At 44.1% G+C, this 16834-nt stretch overlaps 1 long non-coding RNA gene across 5 annotated transcripts in view; it reads right to left on the bottom strand.

Annotated features, from left to right (window-relative positions):
• Window positions 1-16834, bottom strand: part of LOC117347990 — a 34816-nt gene that overhangs the window by 17197 nt on the left and 785 nt on the right. For 2 of the 5 annotated variants that reach the window (XR_004536882.1, XR_004536884.1), the window contains exons 2-3: window positions 3205-3437; window positions 2758-3004 (exon numbers count right to left, since the gene is read on the bottom strand). This is a non-coding gene — a long non-coding RNA (uncharacterized LOC117347990). The remainder of the gene's footprint in view (window positions 1-2757; window positions 3005-3204; window positions 3438-16834) is intronic. The other 3 variants (XR_004536883.1, XR_004536885.1, XR_004536886.1) reach the window with 2 other exon arrangements.

Here is a 16834-nt window from a genome sequence, read left to right as displayed (position 1 = left end):
TTTACAATATTAAAAATTAGAAAAATCTAATAAAATTTAAGATTTAATTGAAATAAAATATGAGGAGAGTAAAACTAAAACTTTCACTGAGGCAATGCTGGCTTTCAGTCTAACATCCATGTCCTCAAATAGGTTTTTGTGACTGCTGGCACATAAATGCCTTCACTGGGCGCTCTTCCTCCGATTCCACCTCCAGCAAGCCTTCCAGCCTTAAGAAAGCTGTGACACATGTACCTACCTCTCGCAGCAATATGACCCACACCTCGATCCACTGCCTCTTGTCTGCATTGCCATTTTACTGTTTTCATACTACACTGCCAACCCCCCTCCGATCGGATTGGGGATTTTGGACCCCTCTCTTAGCTCATTCCTCAGGGAGGCAGCCATCTTTTGACACCGATGTTACTTCCTCTGTAGATAAATCTTCTGAAGTAGCTCTAAACACACTAAATATGAAGCTTTGCTTCCAGTTCTTTAAAAGCCTTTATAACATGAATAAAAAGATTCAGGCAGACTTTCCTTATTGATCAACACATGGCTCACTGGAGAGGTCTGAATGCTTGCCTGCTAGACTCTTGTGTTATTGCTGGTTAAAACTCCAAGTCCTTGAAAGGGAATTACCAATGGGTTGGCCAAGGGCATCTTACAGAGGTACAGCATAAATGGGGACAATATCAGGTACACTTCGGGCTGAGCTTTGTCTCACTTTCCCTGGGTTCTGTGCTTCTCATTATGGAAAGGAAAAAGTACCAGTGCCATTATAAAATGTATCACCTTTATAAATTCAGGACTGTAAAAATTTGTCATAATAAAAATTTTAACCTCATCAAAATACAGTAAAACCTTGGTTTGCAAGCATAATTCGTTCCAGAAGCATGCTTGTAATCCAAAGCACTTGTATATCAAAGCGAATTTCCCCATAGGAAATAATGGAAACTCAAACGATTCGTTCCACAACCCAAAAACTTTAATACAAAATACTACGTACTTGTATTGCAAGACTTTGCTCATTTAGAACAGTCACTACACTCTTGCAGTGTCAGAGCGCAAAGAACCATCGGCTCAGTTGTGATGGGTGTATACTGTAGCTACTTGTATTGCAAGACTTTGCTCGTTTAGAACAGTCACTACACTCTTGCAGTGTCAGAGCGCAAAGAACCATCGGCTCAGTTGTGATGGGTGTATACTGTAGCTACTTGTATTGCAAGACTTTGCTCGTTTTAGAACAGTCACTACACTCTTGCAGTGTCAGAGAGCAAAGAACCATCGGCTCAGTTGTGATGCGTGTATACTGTAGGTACTTTTATTGCAAGACTGTGCTCATTTAGAACAGTCACTACACTCTTGCAGTGTCAGAGAGCAAAGAACCATCGGCTCAGTTGTGATGCGTGTATACTGTAGGTACTTTTATTGCAAGACTGTGCTCATTTAGAACAGTCACTACACTCTTGCAGTGTCAGAGAGAGAACCATCGGCTCAGTTGTGATGATGTCATGCGTGTATACTGTATGTACTTGTATTGCAAGACTTTGCTCATTTAGAACAGTCACTACACTTTAGTAGTGTCAGAGAGAGAAGAACCATCAGCTCAGTTGTGATGTGGGTATACTGTAGGTACTTGTTTTGCAAGAAGGTCTCCGAGGTAAAATAACATTATTCGCTGATGACGCCAAACTAAGCAATGTAGTGGCCAAGAGTACAACAGACAAAAACTCAATGCCCGACAACATGATGCACGACCTACTACTACTGGAGCGCTGGTCTAGGTCCTGGCAACTCAGCTTCAATGCCAAAAAATGCAAAGTCATGCACCTGGGCAGCCATAATCCATGCAAGACTTACACCCTAAATAGCGAGATCCTAACAAGAACTAATGCAGAGCGTGACCTAGGGGTGATCGTCAGTGAGGACATGAAGGCTGCCAATCAAGTGGAGCAAGCTTCCTCCAAAGCAAGGCAAATCATAGGCTGCATACGCAGGAGTTTCGTCAGCCGTAAGCCTGAAGTCATTATGCCATTGTATAGATCCATGGTGAGACCACACACCTGGAGTACTGTGTGCAATTTTGGAGGCCGCATTACCGAAAAGATGTGCTAAGACTAGAGTCGGTGCAGAGAATGGCAACCCGGATGATCGCTGGGCTCAAGGATCTCCCTTACGAGGAAAGGCTGGATAAGTTACAGCTCTACTCACTCGAGGAACGCAGAGAGAGGGGAGACATGATAGAGACGTTCAAGTATCTCACGGGTCGCATCGAAGTGGAAGAAGATATCTTCCTTCTCATGGGTCCCACGGCAACCAGGGGGCACCCGTGGAAAATCAGGGGAGGGAAACTGCACAGTGACACCAGGAAATTCTTTTTCACTGAGAGAGTGGTTGACCGCTGGAATAATCTTCCACTTCAGGTCACTGAGGCCAGCAGCGTGCCTGATTTTAAGGCCAAATGGGATAGATACGTGGGATCTATTCACTGAGTTAGGTGGGGAAGGGTCATTGCGGTGGGCAGACTGGATGGGCCGTGGCCCTTATCTGCCGTCTATTTCTATGTTTCTATGTTTCTATGACTTTGCTTGTATATCACGTTAAAATTTAATAAAATGTTTTGCTTGTCTTGCAAACACTTGCAAACCAAGTTACTTGCAATCCAAAGTTATACTGTACTTGCAAAACCACCAGTATCTTAAGATCTTTTACAAAAATACAAAAGCAAAAGTCCACAGATGGCATGAAAATAGCAAGAGCTCAAGGTTTAATTACCATGCAGGACTCCACCTGAAAAACTTATGGGACTGCTTCTCTCCTGCCAATTTCTGTAGCAGGAACAAGACAGTGTAAAAATCCTGAGCATAAAAAGACACCATCTGACCTGGATTCCGGCCAGGAAAATATGCTGAATGCAAATCATGAGATGCGCTTTTGTGCCGAAATTCTGGCACACTGGTTTCTAAATGAGGTCAGCTGATAACAGAGCTCTCCATTCAGGAGTTGAGCCTCATCTGAAATACTAAAAAAAAAAAAAAAAGTGTTAATCTGGCTCCCTTCTTTAACAGGAGGAGTCAGTTGAAAATGTAAATGACTACTCTTCTTGAGTTACTTCAGCTGGTGCCATGCCACAGCTGTTCAATCTCATTCTGCATCAAGTACGAGGCTTGCAACATGTCCCACTGTCTAAATGTGAGAGGGATCACTTGAATATTTACTTACAGGCTGCCGCTGTTCCCCAATGCACCAACCAAAACAAACCAGGATCTCAGTCATTCTGAATCTGCAGCTTCCTTTAAAAAGGACAGAGTGTAGTCTTCCTGTTCACAATATTGTTACAAACGTGCCGGAAGCCACTCATACAGGAAGGTCCAACGTTTGAAGCTGGTTTTCTTTTAGCAGCTCTTTCAACAACAAGTTGGCATCAGCGGGATCTGCAAGCACCTATGCTATACCTAGTGAACGAGAGAAGAGTTTATTCATCTTTACAGATCTCATTAATTTACTACCTGCTGTGAAAGGGAAATCATTAATACAATTCTACAACAGTATCAAAGAGAAGAAAAAAATGAAAACTGGTCCAAGACCACTATTAAAACAGAGTTACATACTGTATATATTTTTGAAATGTTTATTCTTGTTCTTTATGCATGATGAATTAGGAAATTAGAAAACCAAGCAACAACTGTAATGTTGTGTAAATACCAGTTTATCCATTCCTCACCTTAAAGTACATTTATAAATCCTTTCTAGCTTTGCTACTTTTAGCCAACAGTTTCACTTTGGTTTGCACTTATCTAAATAAGACTCTAAAACTGAAGTTTATTCTTACCTGTTAATTTCCTTTCATTGAATCCTACTAGACAAGTCCAGATAAACGGGTTGTGCCTCCAACAAGCGGATGGAGAGAAAGAAAACTGAACTCTTCCAGTGACATCAGTAAATAGGGCTGTTGCAAACTGAAAATCTTCCATATTTCTCTACCTCCAGCATATGGTATAGGTTGGGCTGGCATACCAAGTTTGGTTCCTGAGCCCGACTTCCTAGGTTGCAGTCCCTGTGGCCAGTTGCTCCTGGGGGGTTCAGGCTGTGGCCCTTACTCTCAGTCAAGCTTTAAGGTACCCCACCCCCCCAGTCTAACCTAAATGCTTGAACTTGGAATGGTGGGCAGACAGCAGTCAACATGGGACCTTTGGCAGTAGGGTATGTATGAATGTGTATCATTTCCCACCCCCTGCTGCACCCCTTCAGGAGCTCTTAGTTCAGAATAAGAAGAAAAAGAGAAGAGCTAGAAAAGCTGCTATTTGGCTTTATTTTCTCAAGCGCCCTGTTTCCAACAAACTTACCTTCATCCATGACCTCTTTATCTCCCAAACCCTCCACTTGCTAGCACCTGAAGACTCTGCTTTAGCTGCCGCCCTTTTCTCATATAAACTTCACTCAGTTGGTTGTGGAGGTGGTGTTAGGCTGTTACTGTCACCATCTTGTAGACATCAATCTCTTCCTCTGACTCAATCTCACTGCTCTCCTTTCTTTTGAAGTCCATTCCATCCATCTTCGAGTAGCAGTCATTTACCCATCCCCTGCTAAGTCCCTTCCTTCCTCAAAGACCAACTCCTGACTCTCCTTTCTTGAACCTTCATCTCCTTCCCTCATCCTTGGTGACTTCAGCATCCATGCCGATGATCCCTTTGACTCCTATACTTACAGGTTTCTCGCCCTAACTTTTTCATACAATCTCCAGCTGTGCTGCACTACTTCTACATACCAGAATGGCCACTACCCTGACCTTGTCTTCTCCAACTGCTCTCCAACTCTTCCTCTCTCTGAGCATCATCTCTTAACCGTCATAACTCATCACCCTCCCTCCCCCCAGAACTGGCCAATTACTACCTATACGTTTAGGAACCTTCAGGCTATTGACTCAGACACCCTCTCCACCACTATCTCATCCCTCCCTTCAACTACTATAAGTCAATTAAGCCATCTCCTCCTATAACACCACTCTTCTCTGCTCTAGATATCCTCGCTCTTCCCATCTCACGTCCTGTGAGGCATGCCAAATCTCAGCCTTGGTTGACCCCCAACATCTGTTACCTGTGCATGATCTGCTGAACATCTTTGGCTTCAATCCCGCATACACGCCAACTTCATACACTTCAAATTCCTGCAACATCCTTCCAATCTGCCCTCTCGCTTGTCAAACAAGAATACTATGCCCATTTAACTAACTCTCTTAGCTCTAATCCTCGCCATCCCTTTGACACACAAAGTGTGTCTCTACTCAAAGTGCCCCCAACTTCCAATCCCCCCTTCATTTTCCCCCAGATGATGGCAAAGTTCTTCTATGACAAAACTTTACAAGATTCATCCCGAATTCTCAACCAGGTCACCTCCCACCCCTTTCTAGTTGTCCACTCCGCCAACCTCCCTTCAATGCCTGCCACCTTTTCTGAAATCACTGAAGAGGAAACTGCACATCTCCTCTAATCCTATTCCTACCCACCTACTTGGTGCTCTCCCATTGTCATCCCTGTCACATCCTAAACATATTACTCTCCATTGCTACTGTTCCTGATGTCTTCAAGCATGCCATTGTTATACAACTTTCCTCAAAAAAACCTCACTAGACCTCACATCCCCCTCAAACTATCGCTCCATCTCCTTCCTCCTCTTCTTATCCAAGCTACTTGAATGTGCTGTTCACAGCTGTTGCCTGGACTTCCTTTCATCTCAAGCTATTCTTGACCCTCTTCAATCAGGCTTTCACCCACTCCATTCCACTGCCTTGCTAAAGTCTCTAATGACCTGTTCCTGGCCAGATCCAATGGCCTCTACTCTATCTGCTGCCTTTGATACTGTTGACCGCCAACTCCTCGATATGCTATCTTCACTGGGATTCCAGGGCTCTGATCTCTCCTGGTTTTCTTCCTCTCCCATCGCATTTTCAGCACATGCAATCATGGATCCTTCTCCACTGCTATCCCACTGTCAATCAGTGTACCTCAAGGCTGTCTTGGGTCCTCTCATTTTCTTCATATATGCCCACTCCCTCAGTGTACTAATTACCTCTATGCCAGTGGTCTCAAACTCAAATCCTTTGCAGGGCCACATTTTGGATTTGGAGGGCCTCAGAAAAAAATAGTTAATGTCTTATTAAAGAAATGACAGTTTTGCATGAGGTAAAACTCTTTATAGTTTATAAATCTTTCCTTTTGGCTAAGTCATAATAATAATATTGTAATTTATAGCTAAAGAGACATACGATCAAGAAACTGTTTTATTTTACTTTTGTGATTATGAAAAACATACTGAGGGCCTCAAAATAGTACCTGGCGGGCCGCATGTGGCACCTGGGCTGTGAGTTTGAGACCACTGCTCTATGCTGATGACTCCCAGATCTACCTCTCCAAACCAAGTATCTCTACAGGAATCAAGGCCCGAGTCCCAGACTGCCTATCTAACATTGCCACCTGGATCTCTCACTGTCATCTAAAACTGAATATGAATAAGACGGAGCTGCTTATCTTTCTGCCTAAACCCACCTCTCTCCTCCCCCCATTCTCTATTTCTGTGGACAACACACTCTTCCTTCCTGTCTCTTCAGCTCACAACCTCAGAGTCATCTTCAACTCCTCTCTCTCCTTCTCTGCTCAGATTCAACTGCTAAAGCCTGTCACTGTTTCTTCTATAGTATCACCAAAATCCAACGTTTCCTCTCAGAGCACATTACCAAAGCCCTTATTCACACTCTCATCACCTCTCACTTAGATTAGTGCAACTTTCTTCTCTCAGGTCTTCAACTCAGCCATTTCTCTCCCCTTCAATTCGTGCAAAGTTCTGCTGCACAACTAACATTCCTCATGAGCCACCATACTACATAAAAACATAAGAATAGCCTTACTAGGTCAGACCAAAAGACCCATCAAGCCCAGTAGCCCATTGTCACAATGGCCAATCCAGGTCCCTACTACCTAGCCAAAACCCAAAGAGGACATTCTTTGCCACTGGCTACTGAGCTTGATGGAACTTTGGTCTGACCCAGTAAGGCTATTCTTATGTTCTTTTGTAGTATGGTGGCTCCTGCGGAATATAAGTCATGCACATCCCATTACACTTTTCCTCGTCACTTCACTGGCTTCCCATCGATTTCCAAATATAGTTCAAACTCCTCTTACCAAACTACAAGTGCACTTACTGTGCAGCCCCTTGATATCGAGCCACATTTATCTCCTCTTATGCTCCCCCCACTATGAACTCCGTTCCATCTAGCCCAGGGGTCTCAAAGTCCCTCCTTGAGGGCCGCAATCCAGTCGGATTTTCAGGATTTCCCCAATGAATATGCATGAGATCTATGTGCATGCACTGCTTTCAATGCATATTCATTGGGGAAATCCTGAAAACCCGACTGGATTGCGGCCCTCAAGGAGGGACTTTGAGATCCCTGATCTAGCCTATCCCTCCTATCCATACTGTGGCGGGCCGGTACCTGTGGTTGCAGTAGGTACGGCCTACGCTCACGTTCGCGCTGCTCCGACGTGCTTCCCTAGGTAGAGGGAAGTCCTGCTGGATAGCATTCACTACTTTGTCAGGAAATCAAAAGACAAAAGAGTCAATTTACTGGTCCTGAAATCTCCACTTTATTTAGTGGTGGGTTAAAGAGAGTTGGTCAACAGTCAGTCCCCAAACTCTCTGCCATAAAGAAAACAATTTATGTCAGGAAACAAAAAATTAGAGCTGTCTAAAGGCAAAAAGGACAGCTCTGCCCCCTAATCAGGTAAGTAAACCAAAATAAATCACAAAAGCAAAAAGGCTGTTAACTTTATAGGCAAAACAACACCCATATTCACAGCACTGCTCAAAAGCTCTCGTGTACAAGCCTTAAGGTGTTCTGGCTTGTCCCCAACCAACTCTAAAGGAGATGGTGGGGGGAGGGGAGTAAACGAATCTACTAATTACTTTCTGATTCACAGAATGCCAATAATGGCCCCACTAACCCAACCTGGAATGGTAAGTAGATTCTCCCCACATTACTTCCCTCTCTTTCATTCAAACCATGGCAGTCCCAGCCAGCTTAACTTTAGCCAGCAAATTAAACTTGCAAAATAAAAACGTGTTTTTTTTTTTCTTCCTGCTGTACTCAAACAGGAACAGCCCCAACCAGCACAAGTCCTCCAAGGGCTTCCAAACAAAAGCACCTTTTCCCAAACAGTCCAAACACAAACATAGTAGGTTAATAAACCTTACAACTCCCAGCCCTGCCACTTAGCTGTATTCCATTAGTACGTCTTCAGGCAGACTGGAAGTTTCACCTAGATCCATAGGTTCCTCAGTAGCTAGCTGGTTGGCCAAAGGGTCAGTGTCAGGCTCTTGCATTTCCCAGTCCTGGGAATCAAGAGCACATTCGGGAGGGACCCTTCCCTGGGCTGGTTCAGGATAGACTGCCCTCCTCCTCTTTAGAGCAGCCTCTAAAGTACTCAGACGAACCTGCCCTGCACTCTGAGGGGGCGGAGTTGCCTGCAGAGTTTGCCTGGTTTGTCTTGGCTTCCTCATTAACTGTTTCAGCTGGGAGTTTGCAGGGGGAGGGAGATCCCTCTCAGGCTGTTGTGAGCTGTTCTGCTCCAACTCCTCTCCTCCCTGGAGATCAGCCAAATCTGAGCTAAAGGGAAAGGTAGGCTTCTCCCTATGACTGGTCACAACCCTATCGCATTGATTAGCCCTTCTGATGGCAGGGCTAGGTTTCAACCGAGCCACAGCTGGCAAACGCTGAGCTACGGGCTTAGGGTTGTCACAATACCCTTTTCTCCACTGCCAATACCAGCCTCTGTCCCTTCTATCTTGCATGAAACAGACTGGTCAAGTCATTATGTCAGGCTCCTTCTCTAGAAGTATTCAAATCCAAGCCAAAGGTCCACTTTTTCAAGGCTGTTTTCAACCCCTAACTCCCACTCCCGGTAAAAACTACTCATGTCAGGGCACCCTATCATTCTCTGCAAGAAACTCCCTGACCCTCCTTGACCCTACATGGGGAGAATTAGATACTCCAGGGAGGAAAGGTCCTTGAGTGGGCAGACTAGTTGGAGGGAGGGTTCTCAAGTGGGCAGACTTGTTGGGCCGTCGGCCCTTTACTGCCGTCACATTCTATGTTTCTATGTCCTGTCTGTCTGGCCAAATTAGACTGTAAGCTCTTCTGAGCAGGGACCATCTGTTACATGTTAAAAACTGTATAGCACTGCATATACCTTTCAGTGCTATAGAAATGATAAGAAGTAGTAGTATTTTTTCCCCTGGCTGGCTGATAGCTTTATATCCCTATGTTAAAAAGAAATGTTCTGTTCTTTTTCTCCCAAACCCATTCATCTGGTACGGTTTAGCAGAACGAAAGTTGAAAGAGTGTCTCTTAAGTATTAAACAGATTACATCTGTGCTGGCAATCACATCAGTTTTCTCAGAAATTGCCGAGGAAAGAAATCAAGTTGCAAGGACTAGAATACTCAGGCCTGGATACCAAAAAGTACAATGTTCAGTAAGTGGCACTGCTGGTCTCTCAAGAACAACATCTGTTCCTCTGGTGTGCATTCAAAGCCACTGTATCTGCAGGTCTTAAATCAGTAAAACAGTCTCAAAAGAAAAAAAGGGGGAGAGGGATACAAATCTTGCAGTTGCGAGACAATTATCAGAAGCACCTACCAAAATTTCTATTCACACAAGAGGCAAAATATCATAAAGGAATCAAGTGAAAACCTCTCGCAACTCCATAATATTTACAAGAATTATTTTCTAGGGACCAGGGGATTTCTGTCAGTCCATCTGGGTTTCAGGCTCAAATCAGAAACAGATTAGGGATCTGGTGCTAGAGTCTTCATTCTTAACCATTTGAGGAATTCTTCCCTTCTTATAATCCCCTTCAACTTACCTAGCCCAATAACTACAGCAAGATGGTCAATGCCCACCCCTTGTGGCATCCCTAATCTAGAAAAGGAACAAAAGTAGAAGTTTTTAATACCTTCCAAACCAAAGTGGCGCTCAGAATCCAAGAATGGAATGGAAAAGCTCAACGTGGGGAACAAACCCCTAAAGAGTCTTTCACTGAATCTATCATTGCACCATCTTATTTGATAGAAAGGTGATTAAAATGGCTTCATAAAAAACAGTGTAAATGTCTTATATATCCATAAAGTGAATAAAATGTCCAACACCTTGTAACTGCAAAAGGTAGTGTAATCAAAAACTTAGCTTCAATGTCCATACAGCGATGGTCCGGCGGGGTTCTGACGCATTTCGCTGAACTGGCTTCCTCAGAGAACCCGCTATGCTGTGTGCGACCTCAATTATAAATCCTCCCTAAACAAAAGAAAAAGAGGGTGATGCATAACAAAATCGTTCAACGTAAATGAAAATATAAAATGAAACTCACGACGCTGACAGCGGGGTACCTAGTTCAAAGGAAAAAATCTCTCATATCCTGTGACGTCAGTGCTCAGCTGAGCACCCAGTACTTATGCTGTGTCGACCTGTCTATCATCTGTGAAGAAACGCCCACCTGTGAAGAAACTTACCGGTAGGGCAGTTTTTGATGCTCAGATGTTTATGCAGTGACAGAGAAGAGTATAAAACTCGCTCTTCAGATATGTGGCAACGGTTTGTTGACAGAGGGTACCCTCGTGGTATCATCAAGAAGGCCTATAAAAGGGCTTTATATGCTCACCGTACTTACCTGTTACATCATACTCCAGTCCCTGCAGAAACCCATATGGTATGCACGCTTCCATACTCATACAAAGCTTTTGGTATTAAAAAGATCATCAAATCTCATTGGCATATCCTACAGGTACATCAAGGTCTCTCCCAACCCCCATTGTTTGCATTTTCCAGAGGCAGAAATTTACGTGACCATCTCACCACTTCCCAGTTTGTCAGTGTTCACACCAGTACCCCTCAACATCTCAAAGGTCACTTCAAATGTGGACGTTGCACTATATGTTCCCATGCTCTCAAAACAGATTGCATTAACCATCCTAACCTGCCTAAGTCTCATACTCTTCAACAACACACGGATTGTGACTCGCAGGGAGTTGTATATACGATCATATGCCCGTGCAAATTGCTATACATTGGCCATACCATCAGAAGCATCAAAGTCCGTATCACGGAGCATTTGAGCAAAATCAGGAGGAGTGACATGGGGGCCCCATTAGTGCAGCATTGGCATTCAGTTCCCCATCAGCTCTCTGATCTCCAATTTGTAGTTTTGGAAGTGGCTCAGCTGACGAGAGGAGGCAATGTCCAAGCTTGGTTGTGGAAAAGAGAACAGAGATGGATTTATCATTGGAAGACAGTGACTCCTGCTGGGTTGAATCGAGAAGTTGAATGGTGGGAGTTTCTTCACAGATGATAGACAGGTCGACACAGCATAAGTACTGGGTGCTCAGCTGAGCACTGACGTCACAGGATATGAGAGATTTTTTCCTTTGAACTAGGTACCCCGCTGTCAGCGTCGTGAGTTTCATTTTATATTTTCATTTACGTTGAACGATTTTGTTATGCATCACCCTCTTTTTCTTTTGTTTAGGGAGGATTTATAATTGAGGTCGCACACAGCATAGCGGGTTCTCTGAGGAAGCCAGTTCAGCGAAACGCGTCAGAACCCCGCCGGACCATCGCTGTATGGACATTGAAGCTAAGTTTTTGATTACACTACCTTTTGCAGTTACAAGGTGTTGGACATTTTATTCACTTTATGGATATATAAGATATTTACACTGTTTTTTATGAAGCCATTTTAATCACCTTTCTATCAAATAAGATGGTGCAATGATAGATTCAGTGAAAGACTCTTTAGGGGTTTGTTCCCCACGTTGAGCTTTTCCATTCCATTCTTGGATTCTGAGCGCCACTTTGGTTTGGAAGGTATTAAAAACTTCTACTTTTGTTCCTTTTTTGCTGTTGTTGTTATATTTACCTTGGGAACATTTTTTGTTCACTTATTTACCCAGTTGTTGGTATTGGGCATCCCTAATCTAGAGCCAGGACCTTACAATTAAAGGCCTTAATCTGGACAATGTCTCCCTAAGAGATCTTGCGTGCCTGCCCATGCCTTCTTCAACTCAGACACTGTCTCCATCACCCTTTCTGTAAAAAAGTCTTTCCTTAGATTACTCCTGAGCCTATCACCTCTTAACTTCATCCTCTCAGTCTGCAGCTCCCTTTCAAATGAGACTCGCCTCATGCGCATTTGTACTACATAGGTGTTTAAACCTCTCTATCATATCTCTCCTCTCCTGCCTTCCCTCTCAAGTATACATATCAAGATCTTACACCTTATGATGAAGGCCACTGACCAGCCTTCTTCTGGACCGACTCCATCCTGTTTATATCTTTTCAAAGGTGCGGTCTCTAAAATTTACACAATATTCTAAATGAGGTCTCACCAGTCTTATACGTGGACATCAATACCTCCTTTTTCCTACTGGCCATACCTCTCTCTATACACCCTAGCTTTCACCGTCAACTTTTCAATCTATTTGGCCACCTTTAGATCACCACATACTATCATATTCAAGTCCTGTTTTTTTTTCATACAAAGTTCTTCATCCCCTAAACTGTACCATTCGCTCGGGTTTTTGCAGCTCAAATGCATGACCTTGCATTTCTTAGCATTAAATCTTAAGTTGCCAATCAGACCATTCTTCAAGCTTCACTAGGCCCTTCCTCATGTTTTCCACACCATCAGGTGTCTACTCTATTGCAGATTTTGGTATCATCCAAAAGTCCTTCAGCAATATCACTTACAAAAATGTTGAAAAGAACAGGCCCAAGAACTGAACCTTGAGGCACACCACTAGTAACATTATTCCTTTCTCAGAGAATCTCCATTGAGCATTACCCTCTGTCACCTTCCACTCATTCAATTCCTGACCCAGTCCTTCACTTTGACGCCTGTGTGGAACACTGTCAAAGGCTTTGCTAAAATCTAAATAAACCGCATCTAGCGCTCTCCCTCTATCCAATTCTCTGGTCACCCAGTCAAAGATATTGATCAAATCTGTTTGACAAGACCTGCCTCTAGTGAATCCATGTTGCCTTGGGACTTGTAATCCACTGTATTCCAGAAACTGCACTATTCTGTTTTAAAAGTGTTTCCATTAATTTACTTACTACTTACTACAGAAGTCAGACTTACCGGCCTGTAGTTCCCTACTTCTTCCCTACTTGCACTTTTGTGGAGAGGGACCACATCCTCCCTTCTCCAGTCCTCTGGTACCACTCCTAATTCTAGAGAAGCATTGAAAATGTCAGCCAGCGAAGCTGCCAGAACTTCCCTAAACTCCTTCAGTATCCTTGGATGTATACCATCCAGTTCCATCACTTTGTCCACCTTTAGTTTAGCTAGATCCTCCTGATCCCAATTCCTATTTGCGTTCGTCTTCTGCAGTCCTGCTCCCGGCACTCCATCAGTGAATACAGAACAGAAATATTCGTTAAGAAATTCAGCTTCGACATCACCATCCTCCTTCCTTTTGATCAACTAGCGCCCTCCATGACAGACACACTGCACAGAACACTAGAAACAGTAGCAACATGGATGAAAGAGCACAAACTGAAACTAAATCCTGACAAAACAAAATTTGTCCTCCTTGAAAATAGCAAAAACCCCAACCTTAACAAACTATCACATACCCCATTCAACCCACTCTAAAACTTCTGGGAATGCTGATAGACAGAGGCTTTACCATGCAGCCACAAATCAACAAAACAATACAAAAATAATTCGCAGTCATGAGAAACCTAAGACAAGTTCGAAAATTCTTCGACAGAAAACAATTCCAGTTAGTGTTCCTTGGAGGCTGGTCTGCTTTGGGTTGACTCTTTGGTTAGGATAAAGAGATGTTCCAATAGATGAAACTCAGTCACTTCCAAGTAATACCAGAGAACTCTGCAAACATCCAGCAGCTTTAAAGCCTCGTCTTTCTTCTTAGAATCAGTAGGTTGAAAGGCTGGTAGCCCGACAGCCTGGTTGATGTGAAATGCTAAAAAAATCTTTGGCAAAAAGGAAGGTACTGTACACAAAGTCACTCCTATTTCTGTGATCCTCAAAAATGGTTCCCTGCACAACAAAGCTTGCAATTCTGAGACTCTTCTAGCCAAAGTAATCACAACTAGGAACACCGCATTGATCGTAAGATCCATGAGAGAAGCTTCCTCCAATGACAGAAGCTACCAACGCAATGTTGAGATTCCGGGAAGGGATCTCAGATTGGCAGCCTGAGCCTCAGGGCTCCTTTGAAGAATCTAATAATGTCTGGGTGAGCAGCCAGGGAGACTCACGTCTCTTAGCCTCTAAAGCAAGCCAAGCCTGCACCTTAAGGGACACCAATGCTAATCCTGTCCAGACCCTCTTCAAGGAAGGCCAGTTGGACTCCAATCTCCTTATTGCACCAGTGCTGAAAAGTATCCCATGCTTTGGCATATGCCAAAACGGTGGATGGTTTCTTGGCCTTCAATAGGGTGGTTATGACCACTTCTGAATATCCTTTCTTGGTTAGCACCACACACTCAAAAGCCATGCCGTAAGACCAAAGCGACCCAGATCTTCTAGAGCAACCAGCCCCTGTGTGAGCAAGTCCAGATACTCCTAGAGCTGGAGACACTCGTCCATTTATAGGTGTACTAGATCCACATACCGAGGATGCCTGAGTCAATCTGAGGCCACATGGATCACCCTCCCTGGGTGAGATGCTATGCAACATATCACCTGGTCTAACAGGAGCCCTGGAGGAAACACATATAGCTGTCCGGACTTTGGCTATGTTTGCACCAGGGCATCCAGCCCTGCACTTCCAGTCTCGTATCTTCAACTGAAACACCGAGGCACTTTCTTGCTGTATGCCATTGCCATTAGATCAAACGTTGGACGCCCCCAACGTCCTACAATGCAGAAGGAGAAACTTGAAGGGGGCATCTTTCTGCAGTATGCTCATGAGAATGGACAGAGTACCCTAAGGCAGTGGTTCCCAACCCTCTCCGAGAGGTCTATTAGGCCAATCGTGTTTTCAGGCTAGTCCTAATGAATATGCATGAGAGAGATTTGCATATAATGAAAGTAATCTGCTTCATGCATATTCATTAGGGCTAGCCTAAAAACCCGATTGGCCTGGTGGTCCTCCAGGACTTGGTTGGTAACCACTGCCCTAAGGTACAGAATACCATTCCTATTGCACTGGAAAAGGCATTACTAGGTAGCAGTGAGTCCCTTCTAGGTAACTCTGCCTTATATCTTTTGGGCTCCGCAGCTTCTCACTCTTGCACTTATCACATCACTGTTCTGGGGCAATGGAAAGGATTTTCTCCCAACAGATAGGCCCCCCAACAATTCCTCAGTCCTACAGACCAAAAGGGAGGCTAAGCTGGATGGTCCCTCCTCCCTTTCATATGCTGCACAGCATGTGGCACAAGGGCGCTCTCCAAGTGACCATCCAGTGCAACTCTGGCATGAATTATGGGTAAAGGAGCCCAAGGAAGTTTTGAAGCAAAATGAGATGATTTGAAGGTTCTGGAGAACTTCAAAAAAATTTTGGGAAATCCAAGATGGTTGCCCCAGCAGTGTTTTAGTACCAAAAAAAAGGCTCAAAAATGACTTACCTAAGAGTACAAAGCCTAGAAAACAGCATTTTAGAGGTGCAGGACAGTATAGGATGTGGCAGAAACCCTTAAAAACAGGATTTTCAGACACCCCCCTCCACCCGATTTTGCCCATAGGCTCTAATAGCCTTACTCACTGTGACACGTGCTTTGAAGGTGCTGCAGTCAGCTCTAAGTAGTAGCTGGATATGGGAGAAGAAACTCTGCCTCGATCAGCCATTCCTCCAATGCTGAGATCTTTGGGCTGCCAGTCAGACCGATCATCAACCCTTTCTGAACCGGAGCATACGCAGGTAGGGCTGGTCTCAGTTAGGGCACTGGTCTTTGACCTGGGGGCCGCCGCAGGAGCGGACTGCTGAGCGCGATGGACCACTGGTCTGACCCAGCAGTGGCAATTCTTATTTTCTTAACCACACATACGAAGGGAGGGAGGCGAAATCACAGCCGGCACTCTGAACAGCTCTGTTGAGTTTCCTGTGGATGCCTAACAGCCTGCAATCAAGCACCTGTGATTCAGTAAGCAAGATAAGCTACTAGGGGTAGAGACTGCAAGCTCCACAAAGATCTCTGCTGGACAAACAGGTCCCAAGGGATTAACCTGCTGGCTGCAGATCCTAGTCCGCATCCTCTCCACGCAGGAAGAGTTCTCCCCCGAACTTGGGAGCTCTGGTGCACCAATAACCACAAAAACTTCAAAACAATTACCAGAAATATACAGAGCAGATTAGAAAGACACGTTCCGGCTCATGTGCAGAAGGGAAAAACAAAGGGGGCATTAACACCCTAGGTCACAGGTGTCGAAGTCGGTCCTCGAGGGCCGCAATCCAGTCGGGTTTTCAGAATTTCCCCAATGAATATGCATTGAAAGCAGTGCATGCACATAGATCTCATGCATATTCATTGGGGAAATCTTGAAAACCCGACTGGATTGCGGCCCTCGAGGACCGACTTTGACACCCCTGCCCCTAGGTTAAAGGGAGCGGAGTTGAAAACCTGGAGTGGATTCCTTTAGCATGGCTCGCAAGCTCTGAATTAATTTATTTAATTGTGCTTTGCTGTATTTTGATCTAATTCATCATTTATTTATTTTTTTAGATCTTGCTACTAGAATCAATACTTTGATATATAACATTTCTTTGATCAATACATTGATATATAACATATATACATAATCAATACTTTGATATATAACATTTGATACATAACAAGT

Source organism: Geotrypetes seraphini, chromosome 14, assembly GCF_902459505.1.
Source record: "Geotrypetes seraphini chromosome 14, aGeoSer1.1, whole genome shotgun sequence".
Taxonomy (NCBI): Eukaryota; Metazoa; Chordata; class Amphibia; order Gymnophiona; family Dermophiidae; genus Geotrypetes; species Geotrypetes seraphini.
The sequence above is the reverse complement of the archived record's forward strand: the minus strand, read 5'-3'. Positions and strand labels throughout refer to the sequence as shown.